This window comes from Mus musculus, chromosome 8 (genome assembly GCF_000001635.26).
Source record: "Mus musculus strain C57BL/6J chromosome 8, GRCm38.p6 C57BL/6J".
NCBI lineage: Eukaryota > Metazoa > Chordata > Mammalia > Rodentia > Muridae > Mus > Mus musculus.
Genome location: NC_000074.6, coordinates 66,001,651 through 66,026,260, shown reverse-complemented (window position 1 = coordinate 66,026,260; position 24,610 = coordinate 66,001,651). Strand labels below are relative to the sequence as shown.

General features: G+C 36.2%; 1 protein-coding gene and 1 non-coding gene across 10 annotated transcripts in view; one reads left to right on the top strand and one right to left on the bottom strand.

The window, feature by feature from the left end:
- The window catches only part of Marchf1 (membrane associated ring-CH-type finger 1), an 854,833-nt gene that overhangs the window by 446,581 nt on the left and 383,642 nt on the right, over positions 1 to 24,610 (bottom strand). The window lies entirely within an intron of this gene.
- On the top strand, positions 23,809 to 23,915 carry Gm24205. Its single transcript, XR_003947637.1, has one exon. It is a non-coding gene; the product is annotated as a U6 spliceosomal RNA (small nuclear RNA).

Below are 24,610 nucleotides of genomic sequence, written 5' to 3'. Positions count from 1 at the left end.
TGAAAATTGAATAGAAGATTTTTATGCATGAATTCTCAATTCCGAAACTTCATTTTCAGGGTTCAAAACAAAACTAAAAAATAAATATCTCAGTACTAAGATGAACAGACTGGTTGATTAGCCGTGAGAGTAACACTGGTGTGTAGTACATAACAAAAGTGAAACAAATACTATGTAATTTGCTTTAAAGAAATGGATACAATTAAACTGTATCGGTTAAGGATTCTAAGATGGAAGATGAGAGCAAGCATGTTTTAGATGGGTATTTTTGTGTGAACACAGAGTGTGTTAACACATGCAAACAGTGACTCATTTGTGCACATACTCATGAGAAAAGGGATTCAGGTATAGAGCCATTAATCATTTGTCTCCGCAACTAATAAATTCTAATGAATTGAGAAATGATGTAGAAAAATCTCCTACTCAGTTTTTAGAAGTGAGAATGGGACAAAAGCTGTAAAGGGTGAACGGATGTGATCAACAGTCTAAATTTTCTTCTCTGTATATGATTGTCTACCTTTGGATTAGCAGTTTGGCATTTGAATATGGTATGCATAGATTGCTCAGTTTTTGAACAAAAAATTCAATTGTCTATATCCTCATTCACAAAATTAAAGTACCCATGATTGATAGGTGGGAGGTCTCTTATATAGTAGTCCTCAGTAGTCTATATCCTCATTCACAAAATTAAAGTACCCATGATAGGTAGGAGGTCTCTTATATAGTAGTCCTCAGTACAGACTATTCAGGGGAATTGTCTTTACCATATATCACTTCTCATTGACTTGTCCTTTCCCTCGGTGAATATTTATTTAGTATTATCAGTTTTCCAATAATTGGTGACAGACTCTTTAAAGATACAGTCAAATTAAAATGAGATCTTTTGGGTGGCTCCTAATCTAGTTAATATTCTTTATAGTTTGTGTGGGTACAAAGAGAAAGCAGCAATCTGTCACCTAGCAGAGAGAACTCAGAAAAAACAAACAAACCCTCGACTCTTGATACCATGATCATAAAATTTTAGTCCCTAATTTTGAGGAAGTACATTCCTCTTTTAAATTACCTAGGCCATGATGTTTGTCACACAACCTTAACAAATAAGTAATGTGTTTAGCATTTTATGGTTTTCCTAATACTTCTCAAGTTATAAGCTAATAGTTTGCAAAGCGTCGGGTAAAATACAATAATTGGAATGAATTTAAATGCATGCTTCTAAGACTGAGTTTTGTATGTAGGAATCTGACCTCTCATTTATGTATTTTTGGTTGATGAGTGAGTGTTGTGGATGGGACTGGTGCTGTTCATCTCCTAATGAATAAAGGAGCCAATCACTGGGCAAGTAGGCGGGACTTCTGGGTTGGATGGAGAAAGAGAGGAAGCATGAGAGAGTTAGGTGCCTTTGGAAAGCAGGCAGCATATAGGTAAGATGTAGCTGCTAGAGTTTCCTGGTATCATGGTGGATCCACAAGGATTCATCACTGGACCAATCAGATTTTAATAAGGCTTACAAGATTAGGTCTCAGTTGTTGTACCCGACATTAAGTTACCATTGTTTCTGAACTAAGTTTGTGTTTCATTTTCCTTCACACAGTGGCTTGTCTGAGTTCAAGAGAGTCAGGTATGGTGGCAAAGTGTGGTTTTGCCAGATGTGTACCACAAAGACCGTGGTGGATTTGAAGCATGGGGTTGGCATGCTAACGACTTGCCATTGGGAACTTAGAGAACTGGATGGAGAAATTGTGGAGTTCTGAGTCAGAGTCTCCATGAGATAAAAACAAGCGGGCCATTGCCGTCCAGCGTCTGCCAGTGCATGGCTGGCCAGGCCACCCGGGCAGAGGCACAAGTGTGGGGACACGCGGTTTCATTTTGTAATATTTCCCGCAACAGATGAGGACAAATCTGTCTAAGAAACTGATCCATAACAGCTTAGGTTTTTGTTTTGTACATTTGTTTGTACAATTCTGAGAAAGAACAACATAAAATGGTTTTTAAGATTACTGCTAAGTTAAACAGTTTTCTCATCAAGTCTTGCAATTTCTTTTATACCTAGTTGTATTGGCCTTAAAACTTAAAGTTATGTTCTAAGTTATAAGATTAGACAATTATGAGATAAAGTTAGTAGGACCACTCACCTGCTATCTCTATTAAACTCTTCTAAATATGCCTTATTCCCCAAATAGTGAGGCAGTACTTGGCTCACAGAGTTCCTGCAGAGATTAAATGAACTATGACATATACAGAGGAAAAGAACCATCTAGGGTAAATCTCTAATCTTTACCTTCAGTTGTGTACATTAAAATTACATGCTTCTTACATTCCACAGCATTAATTTTGTACTAGTCATTCAACTTTGGCCAGAATGATTTAATCATTCTTTTGTAAATAAAACCTACCACATTATCAACCAAGGTTTTGTCTCATTCTTATAAGACACACAAACTATTTTAATATGGAGAATTTGACATGGAAAACTTATTATATAGATTTGTGTAACTAAGAAAGCAAAACAAAGAATTCTAAAGTATGCAGGAACTCCAGGTATCAATGGACATCTCCCAGGCTAAAAGGGATTGTTTGAAGGTTCTCATTTCCCAGAAGTTCAGAGGAGGGCACCAGACACCAATAATTTAAATATTTATAGGAAAAAGTGACAGACATTGCAATATCCCCAAGGTTATAGTGACTCAATGAAAGGATGGCCATCAAAGAAAAAAATGAGGCATTCACATGAATGGTTCGTATAAGAACTAGGAGAAATAAATTTGGCATTTTGTTATAGAGCAGGCAATTAGGATGGCCCACTCTCCACCGTGAATGAGCTCCATCTAAGCAGCTGATGGCTTGACAAGAACAATGACTTGCCTTCTTCAAGAAGAAACTGTTTGATATTCAACCTGAAGTTCTTCTCTTTGCTCATAGCAAACTATTCTATTTTCATCAGCTTTTAAACATGCCAGCCTTTTAAATCTTGCAGCCAATTACCAAATAAAATAAAACAGTCTGGATATAGATATAGATAGATATGGTGTCATTTTCTCTAGAGAACCTTGAACAATTAATACCTGACTAATATTTACCTTATGATGTCACAGAGAGAAACCAGAAGTAAAGAGTGTATGTCTCCTAGGAAAAGGTAGTGGCTAGCTACCCACAGTACTTCCTGGGCACTGTAGAGCAGGAGCTGAAAACTCTAGGATCAGATGCTACCCTTGTGTTTGTGATAGCTTTGTGTGGGCAGATTCAGGCTGACTCTGAAAATATGTGAAGAAGCATAAGATATAAACCAGCTGCTCTTGAGTGATCAGGATGACTCTGACAGAAACAATTCTTCCAGCTTGATGAGCCAGTGAGTAATAGCAGAGTTTACTGGAAAACGGACTGCTCACAGGCATCCATGCTACTGGACATCCCCCTGACAACTAGTCAATAGCGATCCTTGGAGCAATTCCATCCCAGTCTCATTCAATCTCAACGATGGACAGGGTCTTAGGAGGAACTTTTAATGGTCTCATAAGAGTCTCATGAGCCTCCTGGACATGCTGTTTCCTTCCACGAGAGAACATTAAGACACCAGATCTTGCAAGATTCTCCAGTGAATCATCACGGCTGCTCTGCTTTTAAGAGAGCAATACTCATGTACCATTCAAAGGAGACAACAATACTATGGACTAGACATGATTCATCCTTAATCTTAAACAGCCATATCTATACACTTGAACTGCCAATCAAGCACAAACTGCTTCTTCTTGAATAACAAACTGTAAATATCATTAATATGTGTGAAATAATTCTTACTGTTTCCCTACAAATAAGGTTTGAAGTCTAGACTGTCTCCTGTCTGTCTCTAGTGACAGAAGCTCATGTGTCACTAACTCTACTATATGTTTACTATATCTCTATTACAGCTATGACTATACTGAAACACAGTTAAATATCAATATGAAGACTTAAGTAATAAGGGATCAATGAGGGGAAAACTTACAAAACACATGTACATATATCTGTACAGCTAGACACACACTGGACATATGCAAAGCTGGTGGGATTGTCATGGTGTCCTGTCTATTATAACAAATCACAGACGCCCTCTGATTTGAGCTGCTTGTGGGTAATCTATGTCTTCATTCCTAAAATAATCTGAATCCTTAATGGATAATACATATTTTAATTAGAGTCACAAAAAAGTCTATTAAATTTTGGCATTACAAACTAATCCTGGATTCTTCAACACATTCTCCTAGTTTACAGTCATGGTTGTGATCTACTTTGCTTCTACAAGTAAGATCAGTAATTCTACCAAGTGCAATAACATGTTTGTGTATTCAACCTCTGGAAAAGCATACAATAACTGGATGGCTGTCTCAAAACAGGAAGTAAGAAATTCCAACCACTTGTATCTAAATTTTTGGGCATAGATATACAAATGCTACAACAGGGTTATTCAGTGAACAATGTGATTTCTATTAATCTCTTCATCCCCAGGTTTGTACATCCATATATGAATTCATATATTCATAAATGGCTATGGAAAGTAATGATGTGCTAACCTGATCATTATTCATTACTAAAAGTCTTCTATTTGCCATGCAATATTAATGTCACTTTTATAGAATATAGTCTTTAACCTGCATGGTAATTAAGTTTCAATAGAAAATTACATCAGCCTATCAGATCACCTGCTTTAAAATGATGGAGTGAATGGATAAAACCAGATGATTCTGTGAGTAAGACTTTATTGGCACAATTCATTAGAGTGAAATGAATAGTTGATTCTGGGAAATGTGGTGTGAAAGAAAATGATGGTTTAGCATCCCCATAAATTATAATAGTAGAAGTATTAGGAGCATTGAGTACAAATGTGTATACCGAATACAGTCTATATATTTCAGTGAGAACAATAATTTTCTCTTTATTGGTAGATGTCCACTGACATGACTGGATGGTCCTAATTGATAAAGATGCCAATAGTAAGCTTTGTGTTCATTCTGGTAATGGAGGGATTACTCTTTTGTAGTGGTGGTAGCCAGATCAGCCTTGGGGAAAGTAATTACACACTATGGAGCCAAAATCCTAGCTTTTGTTCATGCCACTTTGTCCCTTTGTCCCTTTGGGGTTTAATAAATATGCATAGATGAGTGGTTTAAAAATGATCAATTTATTCCTTTAATGTAGAAGATATATCTAAAGTGAGAACAAACAGTAGCTGATGTGCTTAACTTTGTCTCACTGGATACTTCTTGTAAATGAAGCTAGTCATGTTTTCTTGTGGGTGGAGACATTATATCTTCATGTACACTTAGTGTGTTTTTGACTAGGGTTGGTACAGAGTAAGACAATATCTGAAGTGCATATGTCCCACCCCCCAAAGATCATACAAGTATAAACAGAGATGCCCAAAGATATAAAATTCTCCCTATATGTGATGCTCCTATAAACCTCACTAGTCTGAGTCCAATACTGGGCATAGTTGCAGAGTCAGCACAGGAAGGCAGCCTGTGGGACCTTTACATTTCAAATGCTATCCATAAGGTCCCCTAACCCCCTCCACACACACACACACTCCCCTACCCACCCATTCCCACTTCTTGGCCCTGGCAACATAGCATATTGATCCGTCAGTCCTGAGTAACATCCTATGGAAGCATATATTTGAAGAGAGAATCCAATGTAAAAGAAAAAAGTCATTAAGTTACAGGAACAGAATTTTGTGTTCCCCTGAATTTCTCTGTTAATCTCTGTACTGTGATAGCATTACAGCGGCAATTAGTTCAGGAAAGTATATTCCTAATGAATAGGATTACTGTTGAGATGGGGTAACATGGCATAGGTTGTTCCCCTCTCAGCCCTTTAGCAAGTGAGGAAACAGCTACAGGTAACCATCTGCCTGTGAGGATGAGGCCTCCTCAGAAGTCAGGTCTGTTGGTTCCTTAACCCCGGGTATCCAGCCTAGGAAACAGTGAGAAATCATTGTCTGTTGCTCAACCCACCCACTCCATTGGATTCTGTTATAGACTCTGGATCAAAGACAAAGAATCCAGGCTGTTTACACAAGTTGTTTATGACTTCTGTTCTAAGTTCCTATAAATATCTCTAAATGCACTCATTGAAAACAAGAGAAATACCTCATTACACATAAATACAGCTGGCTTTGTCTGTTAGATATGAATGCACTTGGGTAGGCTACTTATACACATGTGCACCATGCATTTGTTCCCTCCTATGGGGTCTCTAAGGCCTTCTAGGAAATACATTGCATGCAACATCAAAGGTTGAAACATGCCCTCCATTCACGAAGGTTTATATTATATATAGTTTAAGAATCCTTTTAGTTTTATGAAATATTTATACTTGTTATCTAGGAAAATCTGAAATAAATTGTGTACTATATATTAAAAAGTGAATCTGCATTGCAAAACTAACAAGATTAAAAGTACACCGATCTTTTAAAGAAAATCCCCTTTACCATCAGTGGGGTGAAAGCAGGAAACCATCACAGCAGGAGTAACATCAACTTAGGTTAAAAGTTTGTGAGAAACAATTAACATTTGTTTTTATACTTGCTTCTACTTATCTTGCTAAATATTATATTAGGGACTTTGAGGAGGTATCCTGGTGCAATGTCTGATACTTTCTCCTTTTGGAATTTCTATTGTAAATACAGACAAAATAGATTCAGCAACTTAAAAACTACTTTATTTAAATTTAGCTGCCTAATACTACAATCTCACAGTCTGAACTAACCGTGTAACTCCGAGAAGAAAATTTAACATCTCTGCTTGTTACATAATCTGAAATAGGAATAATCTGATGGTACAAATTTATCTCACATTCCTGAGGTAGGAAGTTCTTCTTGGCTCAAGTGTGTGTATAGGATAGACTAACTTAGTGAAAACAGTCTCAAAAATAATATAAAAGAGACAAAGGAAAAGTTTGGGATAATGATCAATGGTAAAGAGCTTGCTTAGCAGTAATGAGGCTTTACATTTAATCATGAAGGAGTAAATTTTTAGTACCAGAAAGGGGGGGGGGCGCAAAACCCAAAACCCAAAAGAGAACCCCCCAAAAAAGACCAAAAAACCCCAAACTGCGGGAAAAAAACGAAAAACCAAACCAAATCAAACCCAGAGCAATATGAATGATTGCAAAGGATTCTTCACTGAACTGTGTGTTGTGCAGCCCTAAGCGCCCACCCCCACCCCCAATGCACACATACACACATATGCTTGCTCTTACACAGTCCCATACACAAGGTACCCTTAAAGGGGAAGAGAAAAGCTAAGCTGGTAGTAACTGTAGCTTTTTTTTCTTTCCATTTTTTATTAGGTATTTAGCTCATTTACATTTCCAATGCTATACCAAAAGTCCCCCATACCCACCCACCCCCAATCCCCTACCCACCCACTCCCCCTTTTTGGCCCTGGCGTTCCCCTGTACTGGGGCATATAAAGTTTGCGTGTCCTATGGGCCTCTTTTTCCAGTGATGGCCGACTAGGCCATCTTTTGATACATATGCAGCTAGCTTTTGAGAAAGGCATTATAAAGCTCTAGAACTGAAATAGGAATTCAATTTGACTAGGAGAGGAAAAGGCACCAAGAGAACAAGCGCCGCTGCAGTGATAAACGAGACAGATGTGGCACCAGTTGGGAAGCTCCTCTATTCACATTAGAAAGAAATGATGCATGTTAAACACCAACGACTGATACAATTTTACACTCTAGATAACTCTTCCTGTTTCTAAACTCTGGTCCTCTTGCTTGCTGTAATTTGGGGTCTCCCTCATTACATACAAAGCATTTACTATACCGTCCCAAATTCTGCCCAATTGGTTGATCTCCATTTACCACTGGTTTTTCAGAGACACTGCCTAAGTTTTCTGGTTTGTCTCTCAAGAATTAAATCCAAGTTTATCTGTTTCGTCATCTGTGAAAGCAAAGAATCAACTACCAAAGACATGGAGGTAACATTGACTAAGGGATTCATGATTTATGTAAGTGCTTGATGGCTTTTGGTACAGAGTACATATTATAAGATATTTTAAAATAACTGTTAAACTGTTGATTTAATTCAACAGAAGTGGCATTCAAGAGTGTTACTGAAATAGAGTGTCTACCAGCTAAGTATACTTCCTTGTTTGTTTTGAGTTCCAAGTCAAATGAACAACTTACTGTGAGGTAGGGATGGATAAATGGGGCACACCTCAATAAAAATGTAATGAAACAAAGAGGTAACACGTATCATTTCTATTGCTTTATGAGTCTTCCTTCAAATAACATAGGTTCATTTTCCAACCTGCTTGAAATTATAGATTCTACATGCTTATTTCCCTGGACACACATCCCAAACCCTGAGGGATTGCTTGGAAATCTTTCAGCAAGCACACTCATATTAAACAGTGAAGCAGATAAATTAGCCATAGGCTTTGCTGCTCTCTTTCACATTCAGTGTTCCTGATAAGGACACAGGTTCTCCGACTCACTGCAGTTGCTGCTAAGACTTCCTTCCGCATGATAAGGAGAATTCTTCTGTAAGCCTCTCTGGCAGCTGATTGACTTTATGCTATATATGTTGACAAGCCAGAGCCCTTGTGAACTAGAGCTGACGAAATACACGAATTATTCTAGGGGGACAAAGAATTAAAAGTTAGTGTTTGAAGGTGGCGGGATGTTTCTTTTCCATGTTCAATGTTACTGTTTAATTTTCTTTGATAATGCCACTTCTGTTAATGTGCACTGATGGTATAGTACACTCTGATGGGAAAATTTAACCCTCCAAATAGTGTTGCAAACAAGGTCCTTGTTTCATTTTTCCCCTTTGCATAAAGGTTTACTAGAAGCAATCCATTCTCTTTTAGATAAGACTGTTTCATAAAAAATTCAGCCTTATAAGATATATACACAAACAGGAAAAACAGACTCAGCAGGTTGTGTTTATATATTTGTTTATATATCCATACATATGTGTATATAAAAATAGTAATCAGAACAGAGGTTATTAACTTGAAAGCGAAGGAAGACATGAAAGGGTTAGAAGCAGAGTACCTGGGAAAAATGGAGGAGGATAGTATAGGGAGGAAAATTATATTTTAATAAAATCTTTTGCCTATTTATGTGTTGAAATAATTATCTTTCAATTTAGTACTTCTCCCCTCTTTCTCATTAATTACCGTATGTTTCATTCCATCAGCCATTTTATTATTTTTTAAAGTGTGAAACAACATCATTGATAACAAATCTTTCCTTGAGAGAAAAAAATGAATACACTCATCTTTTTAGCATTCTTGCCTCAAACATCAAGACATAGGACATTTATATTTGTTTAAATATCATCATATAACAGTATCTTTGTCAGCCATTGAAAGCAAATTACCTAACTAAAATAATAATAATAACATGCATTGAAATAATATTACATAGCTTATAGAGTCAAAGCAAAAATTAAATAGCTCATTCTCAAGTAGACCAGGGCAGGGGAAACTCTGACACTGTCCAGCAGAATAAAACCAGCCTCGGGTATTTGATTCTTACTCTTGTCATTTATTCCAAAAGATCAAATTCTAAGCCAAATGTATCATCTTGCTGGATTAGCTTTAGTTAAGTACCTCTCAGCTAGAACACAGCAAAGCACCTGTCTCTTATAAAAGTTTTCTAACAGAAAATACATCTCTGTTAGAAAGAAACAACTCTATTATTTTGGAAGGAAGGGAATTGGAAATTAGATGAACAAAATCCATAGAGAGCCATTCAAGGATACATGGACCTTGTGTCTTTAAATTGTATCAAGATCATGATGCCTCTGCCCTTGTGCTTGCTCTAGAATGTACAAAGTAATATAAATGTATGTGTGCGGTATACTCCTCTCTAAGTAGTTTGTGTAAAATTTAAAGAAAGGTGTACTTACTACATTGTAAAAACATGTGATGATATATTCTATTATTTTGCTATTTTTGTAAAGCAGTTAGTTGCTGTACGTGGATAACAAACAAAAATTTGATTTAAAAAAGATTATTGTATACACAATTTTTGTTGTTTTTTTGTTTGGTTGTTTTGTTTTGAGGCAGGGTTTCTCTGTGTAGCTCTGGCTGTCCTGTCTCACTCTGTAGACCAGGATGGCCTTGAACTCAGAAATCTGCCTGCCTCTGACTCCCAAGTGCTGGGATTAAAGGTGTGTGCCACCACTGCCTTGCCTATATACACAATTTATAAAGTGTTAGATTGTACATGTCATGATAGAATTCACATATTGCCATCATCAGAGAATGTCTACCTAACATTTCAGAATTATGCACTATTTCTTGGCTTCAGGCAGTAGAAAAGAGGTTTTTTTTTTTTTTTTTTTTCCATTTAGAAAATGGAGTGCTGAGTTACAGTGAAATGGTCAGTAGTCAGTCTCCCCATGTTTGCAAAAAGCCACCTCCTCTGAAAAAATCAGCTTTCTGGATGTACTCCATGTCCAGTGATTGAATGGTCAAGGAAAACAACAGTAGTATGTAATTTGATCAAAATCACACTCATTTCAGGCAATGATTCTATTAGAAACACATATTGTTTGACCAGAAATTTAGTGCTATTTCTATTTTGGACAAAACAGCATGTATTTACAGATAGCATGACGGTTTGCCTAATTCAAGTCATAAAAAATTAATATGGTTAGCATAGCTGCCAAGTGAAAACACTCATCTTTTTGAATTTGCTACTGACATCTGGGGAACATATCCATTCCAAGTAAAGGTTTCTGATTCATTCTTCCATTTCCACAAACCAACCTATTTTTGTATAGTCCTGTAGGTACTGGTGTGATACAAATTGTATTTTCACACATATGGGCAATATAATAAGTATTGAGTGTCAGGTGTGTCAGATGTTCCTTAAATTCCTATCATAGCATCTATTCCCAATTGTCTCAAGAAAGTATCATTGCATTTTTACATACTTATTATAATCCATTTTTTTCCTTCGTTTTTTTCTGGACTCTTGCTTGGTGCCTAGATTCAGACCCTTCCCATGTAGAGTTCCTTGTCATGAAACATCGGGAATTACTGAAGTTCCTAATTGGAGAACACTGAAATAGATTTAACTAGGAAATAATAAGAACTAAAACTCCTACTGTTTTTTGAAATTAGAGTTATTTTATAATAAGCCTATTATCTATATGATATATTTCAATCTGGCTGAGGTTTATTAAGTAAGTAGGTACATGTGAAAGAATTTTCAAATGGTTTTGAAAAAAATTATCCATCATAATATTTATAAATTAGTTTGTTAATAGATAAATTAGAAAAAAGAACCCTACACATTTTAAATTGTTGATATTGGTTTCAGAAATACCATAATTGCAAATTTTCATCATTTCTTTTTTATTTCATTAGCTCCATAAGCTAGTTTATTATAAGCAAGTCAATATTTTACATATGTATTCAATTAAAAATTACATTTCTCTTTTGTACTCCTACTTATTATTGAATAATCTTGAGGGGTTTTTTATTGGATAACTTATTTATTTGCATTTCAAATGTTATCCCTTTTCACATATTCCCCTCTGCAACGTCCCTATCCCATCCCCCACCCCGTACTTCTATGAGGGTGCTCCCCCACCCACCCACTGCCCCCTGCCTTCCTGCCCTGGCATTCCCCTACACTGGGGTATCAAGCTTTCACAGGACCAAGGGTCTCTCCTCCCATTGATGCCCAACAAGGCCATCTTCTGCTACATATGCAGCTGGAGCCATGGGTCGCTCCATGTGCACTCTTTGATTGGTGGTTTAGTCCCTAGGAACTCTGGGGTTTCTGGATGGTTGGTACTGTTATTCTGACTATGGGATTGCAAACCCCTTCAGCTCCTTCAGTCCTTTCTCTAACTCCTTCATTCAGGACCCAGTGCTCAGTCCAATGGTTAGTTGTGAGCATCCACCTCTGTATTTGCCAGGCTCTGGCAGAGCCTCTCAGGAAACAGCTATATCAGGCTCCTGTCAGCAAGCACTTCTTGGCATCAGAAATAGTGTCTATGTTTGGTGTCTGTATATGAGATGGATCCCCAGGTGGGGCTGTCTCTGGATGACCTTTCCTTCAGTCTCTGATGCACACTTTGTCTCCATATTTGCTCCTGTGAGTGTTTTGTCCCTCCTTGTAAGAAAGGCCAAAGCATCCAAACACTTTGGTCTTCCTTCTTCTTGAGCTTCATGTGGTCTGTGAGTTGTACCTTGGATATTCTGAGCTTTTGGGTTAATATCCACTTATCAGTGAGTGCATACCATGTGTATTCTTTTGTGATTTGGGTACCTCACTCTGGATGATATTTTCTAGGTCTGTCCATGTGCCTAAGGATTTCATGAAGTCATTGTTTTTAATAGCTGAGTAGTACTCCATTGTGTAATTGTATCACATTTTCTGTATCCATTTCTCTGTTGAAGGACATCTGGGTTCTTTCCTACTTCTGGATATTATAAACAAGGCTACTATGAACATAGTGGAGGAAGTGTGTTATATGTTGGAGCATCTCTTGAGTTCCCTGATGACTAAGAATGTTGAACAATTTTTAAGTGCTTCTTGGACATTCAATATTCTTCAGTTGACGATCCTTTGCTTAGCTCTGTACCCTATTCTTAATAGAGTGATTTTGTTCTCAGAAGACTGCCTTATTGAGTTCTTTGTATATATTAGATATTAGCCCTCTATTAGATGAAGGACTGGTAACAATCTTCTAATATTCTGGTTGCCATTTTGTCCTATTAACAGTACCCTTTGCCTTACAGAAGCTTTGCAATTTTATGAGATCCCATATTTTGATTGTTGATATTAGAGCATAAATCATTGATGTTCTGTTCAGGAAATTATCTCCTGTGCCCATGTGTTCAAGGCTCTTCCCCACATTTTCTTCTATTACTTTCAGTGTATCTGGTTTTATGTGGAGGTTCTTGATCCACTTGGACTTGAGCTTTGTACAAGGAGATAAGAATGGATGAATTTACAGTCTTCTACATGCTAATCCAGTACCATATGTTGAAAATGCTGCCTTTTTTTCACTTGATGCTTTTATCTTCTTTGTCAAAGATCAAGTGACCGTAGGTGTATGGGTTCATTTCTGGGTCTTCAATTCTATTCTATTGATCTACCTGCCTGTCTCTGTACCAATACAAATATTAAGAAGAAAAGAAGAGGTATCATAGGCATATACCAGAAAGACATGGTCAATCCTCTGCTTTTAAGTGACTTGAACTGACAGTTTTTAATCTAGAAAATAAGTCATTGTCATGGATCCTGGGACTGTAGAGAGAACCCTGGGTTTTTTCAGTCACCTTTCTAGCTCTGAGTACCAAATCTATACCCAATAGCTTCCCTATTCCTTATGTTAAAGACATAAATAATAAACTCACAGAAACTATTAAAATCAATTTATTCTTAATTTCCAGTACATCTAGAGAAAATGAAAAGAAACACCAGATTCAGGGTAGTATTGAGCAATGCATGATTCATACTAAAGCCTGAATCTCAAAGTTGTTTTGCTTCAAGGATATTCATAAAAAATGAATGTGAACACTTATTCACACTTTAAAATTCAATAAATATATTTTCCACATCACTCTGGGCATATAGAATATTATTGAAAAGAAGAAAAACAACAACAATCCTCATTATTTTCTCTCAGCATCCTGAAGTACATTTATGTACATTTTATGTTGAGGGACATTACCTTAAAGGGGTTTGAATGGTTAGCTTTTTTGAAGTTTTCATGTTTTGTATTCTATCAATTCCAAGCTCAATTTGCCCTTATTGGACTTTCAAAATTATTTATTTTTGTTTTGATTTATTGGGGAAGGGTTTTGTTATATGGCTAGAGCTAGCCACAAAATATTCTTCCTCTCGCCTAAATTATTTTCTGTGTTGATATAGATACATATCAATTATGCAGAGCTTCTTACTGGATGTTTGAATCACTCCCTCATATATCTTTCCAAAATTTACCCTATATCCCCACAGCCCTAACCCTGGTTTGGTTTCCATATTGTTCTCGTTTATATGAACTTCATATATGCACCCATTTTTTTCTCATCTAATTTTCAAACTATATGGCTTGATTTAAGGATACTATCAATTAAAACAAAACCAGGAGCCTCCGTTTTTAGGTACTGTAAAATAGTGGCTCTCATGGGCATGGCTAAATACATATGAGTATACAGTGAATGAATTCAACTTATAGTGTGTAGAATAAATGAGTTTGGGTGCTTACTTTCCAACATAAGGACTACAGGTAATACATTTATAGGAGTGAATTTCATTAAATAAGTAAACTTTAAGTTGCCTTTGCCATCAGAAAACACCTATCTGAGATTTCAGATAAGATCATCTACTTAGATCAACACAGCCATCTCACTGTCTATATGCATCCATATTTTGGTATTATATACCTCAAATATGCATCATACAATTTCTTTTAAAAAAGTATAGTAACATCTAAGGGAGTTTCTGGATTCCATTAATCCAAGACACATTCCCATTGCTAACGCAATTTAGGTTGTATAAATGCCTACCTAAAATCCTTTCATTGGTTTCTAAAAAAGATGATGTTTATTTTATGTTTCACAAATGCCCCAGAATGTGGTAAGCACAACTGAGCAATCAATGATGATTAACCTAGTTTTCAGTAATCTTGCATAGTCCTCATGAAACTATTATTTCAATGATACAGAGACACCTCAACCATCCTTAGCAACCCGAAAATGGTTGTTTTCCATGATGTATTTTCCATGTGGTAAAGTTCTGTTGCTTGTAAAATGCCTCTTAAATATTGCTGAAATGTTTTGTTGAGAAGTTGCCTTGAGGACCACAAGGAAATATTATCTAATTGTATAAGACTATAAGGCAAATCCGAGTTTATTTCTAAATGTATGCTACACCTACGAAGTTAAAGCATTTGTTAAGCAAATGCAGCCTTTTCCTTCCATATAAGCTTATGACACAATGAAAATAGCACATTGAATATGTAGTGACTGGAGGGAGACAAGGAAGCCCTGAGTGAATGAAGTCCTGAGTGATGTGCATTATTTACAAAGGTCTTGGACTCATGGAAAATTGGCAAAGCAATTTTGCATATATGTCAGGAGCAAGAAGGTTGGCAAAACTTTCCTTGGGGGGTGTCAATGAAAGTGAAGGACTAGTGTGTGCAAAGACTAGCAATGGCAGCTTCCTACTATGACCAAGACTAGTATCCTACAGAGATCTGTTACCAAAATACCCCAGGGCTTGGGGTGCTGGTAGTAGTAGATGCTGTTTATCAGACTGAGCCCACCCCCACCAATCTCAGCTTTTCTGTGCATGTGTCTGTATGTCTGTCCTTTCTTTGTCCCCTCACCACCCCTAGTCAGTATTTCAGGACCCCAGACTCACATGGCATGATGATTTACTACCTGCATTTATTTGTTGAACACTAAGCATGTGTTCAATTTTAGTTTTCAGATCTTTAGAAATCTAAAGTAATAATAACCATGTGGTAGTATAAGTCACTAAACTTGTAGTATGTTGTAGTAGATAGAAGAAATTGTTAGTGATTTATATTATCCAGAAGCAAACTGCTTTTTGCAGTTTAGTTTTACTTATGCCTTCTGAGTTACCTTTAGTTCATAAATATAGTTTTCAATTTCATAGCTGCGGACTAAAGCTATTATGGAGTTCCTGTTTCTTAAAAAGACCATACAGATTTACGTATCTATTTCTATTGTCTGCTTCCAAAATTCTAAGGGTATGATATAAAATTCCATAGTGTGGATCTTTCTGCCTTCAGCTCATCACCACCCCTTCTTCCTGAAAACTTTGTCTTCTTGCCATCCTAATTATTAGTTCCTTACCATCCTGTGTATTCCAATAAAATACATTACAAACCTAGATGTTTGATCTCAGTGTCCCACATTGTAGAAGGACCAAATTTACTCCAATACTGTACACACCTATTCTCACACACACACAAACACACACACACACACACACACACACACACACACACACACACACATATGTGTGTGTATATATATATATATATATATATGTATATATATATATATACATAAGAGTTTATAAATAATAACTAAATTAAGATACAGCTAATAATAATATATAGATATATATGCTATCAATAAATACAATAGTATTTAAGCTAAACAGTCTACAGTCTACAGTCTAGCCTGCCATTATATAAAGCACTTCTTATTTCAATAGTTTGAAACATTGCAATTGTCAGGTGAGACATTATCATGAACTTTTTCCTTGTAGAGTACAAACTTCTAGAGGTATGATACAGGACAACCTCTTGCACTGTAATCCGGCTCAGTCTTTTTAAGAATTTATGTTGACTATTTTAAGACTCTAATGCAACATTTGATTGTTCACAAACATAAAACTTATGATTAAGAAACGAGCACAAGTTAGAGACAAGGATTATGTCACTAGGTGGTAAGTATTTAAGTAGAGATGAAACATGCAAAGAAATGTAAAGCTTTGAGTGGATCCTAGTCTAAGAAAGAGCTATGGGAACAAGGTCTTAGAATCTTTATGGTGGTTACAAGTGTGTGTAGGAGAGAAAGACCTGGAACATACAAAATAGAAAACTAAGAGGAAACTTTATAGATAATACTGTAGAGATTTTATAACACAGAGTAGCGTTGTAACTTGGAAATGAATGAGGTGAAATATCTACACTGAATGGTACAGTCAAGCATCCACTTACAAATATAAGTGACTTCCACAAGTACATCAGGGTAACGAACACTTTTAAATGTGATTTTTCCAGTGGGTTGAAGAATGAAAATGATGAAAGTCAGAAACAATAAACCTTGGGGATGAGGAAGTGCAGGATAGACTTTCACCTATAATAACCCTGGCACACTCAAGGACACCTTAACATACATTTCCCTGATGACCCAACAGTGTCTAGACATATAGAAACAGCACATGTAGTAAGGTAAATAAATACAGAAATAAAAGCAGACAAATATATCATGTTGCTCTCCTTGATGGTGTTCTGAACAGGTCATAGATTCCAATGGAGACAACATTAGATGGAATGAAGACAATTCTTCACAATGGAGACAAAATTTTAAAAGAAGAATAAAAGAAGGGAAAGGGGATCATTGGGTCTGCAACTAGTCAATTCTATTTATACTTATCTTAACCAGACCTATAATTTTGTCTTAAGTGTCTTTATTATAAACAACTGCTTTTAATCTGTCATCTTTATCCTTATCTTGCCTGAACTCTTAATAAACAGATGTGTTATCTATAAACTATAAGCAAGGCACTAATTCTAGACTAAATTTGTAAGAGAATAATTCCACATACATGCCTAAGTAAGTAAACAAGAATCTTCCTGATGAGGCATAGAAAGGCCAATGTCAAAAACAAGAAATGTAAATGTCATCCAATTAAGAGGAGCCAGTGTGTGGGTAGATAGTATCTTTTGAGTAATTGGTAGACCTGGAGATGTCCCAGAAATGACAGCTCCAAGGGAGGCAAATTGATCTCTAGGAACTGAGAAATAGAGAGTAAGAGAAAAAAATCAGAAATGCAAAGAGAAAAGAAAATCAAAGTAACTCTAAAGTGAGACTGAGTATCTTCAGCTTTCATCTTGTGGTTTTATGGAAAGACCAGGGAAATAAAGATGTAGAATGTAGAGACCTAGAGCAAGCATTGAATGTAGGAAATATGATGATTCCTGCTTGTAGCTCCTTAGACATTTCCACCATCAACATGCTGTAGCTTAACATCTGTTAGAATGATGCTTACATAAGCAGGCTGTCTCCAGGTAACCGTTCCGAATACACACTGATGTATACAAGTTATGCTTCTATGAAGCGACTTCCTACCTGTGTTTCTGCATATCCCATCTGTGATATAATTTAACACTATAAAGCACAGAAAATTTCTAAAATACAAGGAAATAATTATTAATAGCAACAGAGATTACTTTGCTCTTTAGCTGCCTTAAGACTTTGTGAAGAAGGCTTGGTGTTTCGTGTATGAGCAAGAGGCTCTGAGAAATACATATTTGAATTTGACCTTCCTGGTGCAAACTATCTTTCCGTCTAATAACTCAAGGATGAATGCTGTTTAATGTTGCAAATTTTATCCATGAGATATTCTTTATACATTCTTTATATCTTTTATGTTCTTTGGGTATGTAGGTATGTCTAGGGTGTGGGTGTACATGCACATACATGGTGTGTTCCAGACATGTGTGAAGTGCAGAGACCAGATGAGGACATTAGGTGTCCTTTTCTCTTAGTCTCCGAATTGTTCTCTTGAGAATAAATCTCTATTTGAACTGGAATTTAGCATTATTTTAGCTAGGCTGGATACCCACTACATCCCAGCAGTGTTTCTATCTTCAATAGACTCTAGCACGGACACAGCCATACTTGCCTTTTAAATAGGTGCTGGCAATCCACGCTCTGGTCTCATGATTGTATATCAAGCATTTTACCATTGAACCATTACCCTGGCCTTTACTGCCTTTCTTTATCCTGTGTAATGATGTGCATTATAAAAAACACTAATCAATGGACATGGGGAGTCTCTATCTGGGTATAATTTTTCTCGTATCATTATTTTAACATTTACTCTGGACTTAGCGGTAGTAACTTTACATTACTGTCTTCATTGTCCTGCTATACAGTTTTAAGTATAAGGGATTATTCAACAAATTAACAATTAAAATGCATAAAAGTTAAGTACATAATAAAAGATGAAGCTGCCATTAAAAGCACAATATGGGTTATATTTATCAACAGGTTCACTGTACAACAAAGAGAATTTGCATAAAGTGTTAGCATTGGCATACTTGTACTAATAAAACATCCGCCACTAATAGCTTATGTAGCAATTAGTTTTGAGCTCAAATACTGTGACTAGATTTAATTTACATATCATCTGAAGAGCTATGTGACTGTAATCTGCTTTGAGAAAGCAAAAACAGTAATGGTCTACAAAAGACAGGAGCCCCTGTCAGCTATTTCCTTTGTCTTCTATGACTGCACACTGCCAAGTTTGATTGGTCTAATGGCTCAAATGAAAATCACTAAATGGAAGGAGAATCCTGTTGAAATGTTTCTTGGGGACATAGACATGGCAGGTGAGCAGGGATGAGATTTAAAAAAAATGGATTCAAGTAAAACAAAATGAGCGGAATGAAGAATATAAAATGATTCATTTGTGTAAGATTTAAAAGACATTTAGAAATTCTAAAGAAAAGAGAAGATATAGGCACAGGGTGAAAGGAAAACATGATATCCTGGGGAAACACAAAGATGGTCATCCATCTGCTTGCATTTTATGCTCCAACTCTGACCTCTTCACTTTGCAACTATCCATTTTTGTTTATTATTTTAATTACATATTCTGCTTTTCCATTCTCCAAACTCTCACATATACCCCTCCTCAATCTCCTTCAAATTTATGGTCTACATGTAGAGACTGCCATATCCAGGGATCCACCCCATAATCAGCATCCAAACGCTGACACCATTGCACACACTAGCAAGATTTTATTGAAAGGACCCAGATGTAGCTGTCTCTTGTGAGACTATGCCGGGGCCTAGCAAACACAGAAGTTGATGATCACAGTCAGCTAATGGATGGATCACAGGGCTCCCAAAGGAGGAGCTAGAGAAAGTAGCCAAGGAGCTAAAGGGATCTGCAACCCTATAGGTGGAACAACATTATGAACTAACCAGTACCCCGGAGCTCTTGACTCTAGCTGCTTATGTATCAAAAGATGGCCTAGTCGGCCATCACTGGAAAGAGAGGCCCATTGGACACGCAAACTTTATATGCCCCAGTACAGGGGAACGCCAGGGCCAAAAAGGGGGAGTGGGTGGGTAGGGGAGTGGGGGTGGGTGGGTATGGGGGACTTTTGGTATAGCATTGGAAATGTAAATGAGCTAAATACCTAATTAAAAATGGAAAAAATTTATGGTCTATATTATCAATTCAATTGTTATTGCATGCATAGCTGTATGTATATATGTGTATGTATGTGCTAATATACATATATTCATATATTCATATATTCATATATTCATATATTCATATAAATACATATATTCAGTATTTGTATATATACATGAGAGTACATATATTCTGAATTTGTATGTATACTCATATATATGAGAATATATAGATTTATCAAATATAATCTGTTCAGTACATATAATGTAACTATACTTTTGAGCTCCCACCTCCTGCCTCCAGTTACCAGCTGACTTCCACCTCAACTTTTCAAATGACTACTAACTTTCTCTGACACCATCAGTCATATTCCTCTGAAAGAACTCTTACACATAAGGCATGTGTTTCTGTTGGCTGAGCCATTGGTGTGGAGTAATATAATGTAAAAGATTCAGAGTGTGGCTGCGATTAATGACACCATTCATTCAGTACATGACTGAAAAGTGATTAAGTCTCAATTACTTTCACCTAGACATGGCATCCATTACATGCAGGGGTGGTAAAGATTTGAACAGTTTTAGACACTGAGCTGTGTACTATCTTCAACAACTACCAGTATGCTACTAATTATGAAGGAGACATGAGAAAGGCAGTGTCCCACACTTACGTGATCATTTCTTGATGGCAGAAATGATTCAAATTTAATAATAGTTTGTGTGCAATAAGCTGCATGAAGTTTAAAAGGACATGGATCCTTTGAAATGTAAATCATCCCTTTCATTTACTAAAACGTATCTTGTAATCACATAGGTATCAGAATGCAATGATTAAGCCACCCTCATGAAATTTATATTCTTAGAGAAACAAATCATGTTTTGGTTTAACATATGCCCACACACTTCAGTGTTAGGCTACAGAGCCTGGCATTTAACATTCCATATCAAAAACTTTCTTGGTAGGCTGATGTAATAAGGTTCATTCAGTCATTAAAAAACACATAATCAAAAAGAGAGAAGTTTAATGAGGTGACATTTAAAGGTACTTAAGAGTAATTTTCCCATTTGTTCCTTGCCTACACTCAGGTAAAAATAAAATGCAAATTTTAAAAGATTGATAATTAGATACAATGCTATTTCCTTCTTGTAACTTTAGTGTTCTAAGACATTTTGTCTTGAATTGGTTTTCCACCTTCCAAAAAAGCTTTATTCCTGATTTCATAGCTATTATGTTTTTTTTCAATAAAACATGAAAGAAAGAAAGAAATCTAGTGTTAATTTAAATTCAATTTAAATTAATGCTTTTGAAACTTGGGTGTGTATGTGCGGCACCTGAGGATATTGTTACAAATGTATTCACTGCTCCGATCCTTCCCAGGTGATGTTGACCACACACTGAGTGGTGAGATCTCAAATTATGCTAACTTCTTACAGATACAAAACCGCTAAGCCCATGCTTTAAAATGGATAATTCTGCTCTTGGCACCTTGAATAAATTCACCATAAAATTGCTTAATTTGATGCTTTGGTTGGAAATTTCAAATGACTGTTATAATGTTTCAAAGTTTAATTACCAATCTTTTTATAAGAAGATCCACTTCTGTCTGCATGCAGAAAAAGATTCTGATTTTAGCAGAATTTTGTGTTCCTGTGTTGTTTTGGTTCCTCTCTGTATCCATTATGTTTCTAATGTATAAGACATTAGTTAATTCAGACAGTAAAGGTAGGGTTATTAAGTTTGTTTGTTTTTTTTAACTGACATACTAAAATTACTTTTGAGGATAGATGAGTTGTAAAATACTTAGGAATGATAGCATTAATTCCAAAGATCTTCCTAATCATTTTTAAATATTAAAGCAACATACTATCTAAGAAACAGCATTCTGAATGAAAAGGAAATGACTATGCAGAATGGTATGATGATCATCTCACAGGGTCTGTTACATAGCACAGGACAAGAAATCAGCAGGCTCTAGTCTGAAGGAAGTAATAGACAATGGCTTTAATGGTCTGTGAAATGAACATGCCTTTTTAGCATAACTATGAGGCTTGCCCAATCTGATATTCCCTGATCTCTGTGCTTTCAAATAATCTATTGATAATCCCACAGATTGGTTTTGCCAGTAACAATCCTCTGTATCTAGTCCCTGCCCTATTTACATGTAGTTTCTTTGCACTTACCAACACCAGTTGTCTACAGAATTCTCACTCCTGTTCCTCCAAGACCTCATTTCATCTTTCTAGCTACAATGGGGTACTAACCACCACATATTCTTCATTGCTTTGTTATACATAACCATTTATGTCAAGGCTAGATATTTTTTTTTAACAATAGAGACTTTCTAGCAAAGGAGTATTCTAGTCATTCCTGTACTGCCATGTCAACAACAATCAACTTTCACTTGGTACAAAATATGTTAGGACTTATAAGTAATAAACTCTTTGGACACCGAGTCAAAAGCTGAAGAACTATTACAAGCAAACACAAGAATATCATGTACGAAAATCCAGTGAGGAATGCTGTATTGGAGAAGAAAATTAATATGTCTGAAAATTAGGTGATGTCCAAACAATGAATAAATAAATACATACATAAGCTATCTGCCCATAATAACAAACTAATGTTTATATTTTAGTTTTGATAAAATTAATATATAAAACTAGAATTATGCAAAATGTTAACACCAGAAGATTATGTGTGGTGGGTCTATCATCAAAACATTCTATTGTCTAGATAATGTTTCTACAAATCCAAAATCCCAAAATGTTAAAATTAACTCTGAACAAAGGTCTTAAGCTAGGTTCCCTAAACTCATCTGATCATCTTGACATCACTAACACAATTCACGATGGCTTAGCATTTCAGAAACTGTCATTAAAGTCACTGCTGAACTAGCCAAGAAGGGATTCAGTGCTGTGGCCAGAATACCAGTTTAGGACAGAAAAGACAGCAAGTTTTCTTCCTATGCTAAACTAGTAATAGGCTTGTCACTTGGTGAATGGTTTCCTTCAGGAACAGATGTAATACTAGAGAGAGGATTTACATAAACAAAAAAGCAGAAAATATCAGTAGACCACAGTAGATATAAAAGTTCACATCTAATGTTAAATAAATAATACAACTTTATTTTTAGTGAATAGTATAACTCAGGTGTTGAGTTATGCAAGTCCTTTGGCAGAAAGTGAGCCGGTAGTTGTGGGGCAGGGACAGCTCTCTACAGTTAGCATCCACAGAAGCAAAGCCAAGCTGTGTTCTTACCATGTAGTTTAACAATGGCCGCTAGAAAGTGTGTCTTCCTCAAAGGACAACAAAACTCGTAAGTGTGATGGCTATATATTCTGCAAAAAGAGTCTGAATAGTCACCTAGCAAAAATTCCAACTGTTAACACAGTCTCACTTAGCCAGAGAGATTTGTTCACATAGGCTCGAGTATCCATCCAACAGGAAACCCTGCTGCTAGCATATTCTCCCTGTCCTGGCAGATTTATTTGAATTACATCTGTAATGTTAGAAACTTCAGAAAATGATTCTTATTTTTTTCTCCTAAGTAGAAAAACTCAGTGGGATATTTTACTACTTTGAGAACAACTTTTAATTGGAAAACAGTGGTTTAGGGGTAAATAACAGGTTCTACATATGCTCCTAAGATACTTTTATTTTTGAAGTTACTAGCAAAAATATTGTAGACTTGACATGTTTTGTTCCTTTGATAAAATAGCATAGTGGTTTAATCAAACTAATATTGAATTCTAAGTCATTTACTAAATTCTTTATTACTCATACTAGTATAAATTATTTGCTTTCAAATTTTTTATGAGTGTATTGCTTGTAATGGAAAGTTAGTAGAGGTAGCAGCTATTTGGCCTAAGAGAAATCAAGCAAGTGCTCGCTTCGGCAGCACATATACTAAAATTGGAACGATACAGAGAAGATTAGCATGGCCCCTGCGCAAGGATGACACGCAAATTCGTGAAGCGTTCCATATTTTTGTGGGAGACTTCAACACACCACTTTCATTAATGGACAGATCGTGGAAACAGACACTAAACAGGGACACAGTGAAACTAACAGAAGTTATGAAACAAATGGACCTGACAGATATCTACAGAACATTTTCTCCTAAAACAAAAGGATACACCTTCTTCTCAGCACCTCACGGGACCTTCTCCAAAATTGACCATATAATTGGTCACAAAACAGGCCTCAACAGATACAAAAATATTGAAATTGTCCCATGTATCCTATGAGACCACTATGGGCTAAGACTGATCTTCAATAACAACATAAATAATGGAAAGCCAACATTCACGTGGAAACTGAACAACACTCTTCTCAATGATACCTTGGTCAAGGAAGGAATAAAGAAAGAAATTAAAGACTTTTTAGAGTTTAATGAAAATGAAGCCACAACGTACCCAAACCTATGGGACACAATGAAAGCATTTCTAAGAGGGAAACTCATAGCTCTGAGTGCCTCCAAGAAGAAACGGGAGACAGCACATACTAGCAGCTTGACAACACATCTAAAAGCTCTAGAAAAAAAGGAAGCAAATTCACCCAAGAGGAGTAGACAGCAGGAAATAATCAAACTCAGGGGTGAAATCAACCAAGTCGAAACAAGAAGAACTATTCAAAGAATTAACCAAACGAGGAGTTGGTTCTTTGAGAAAATCAACAAGATAGA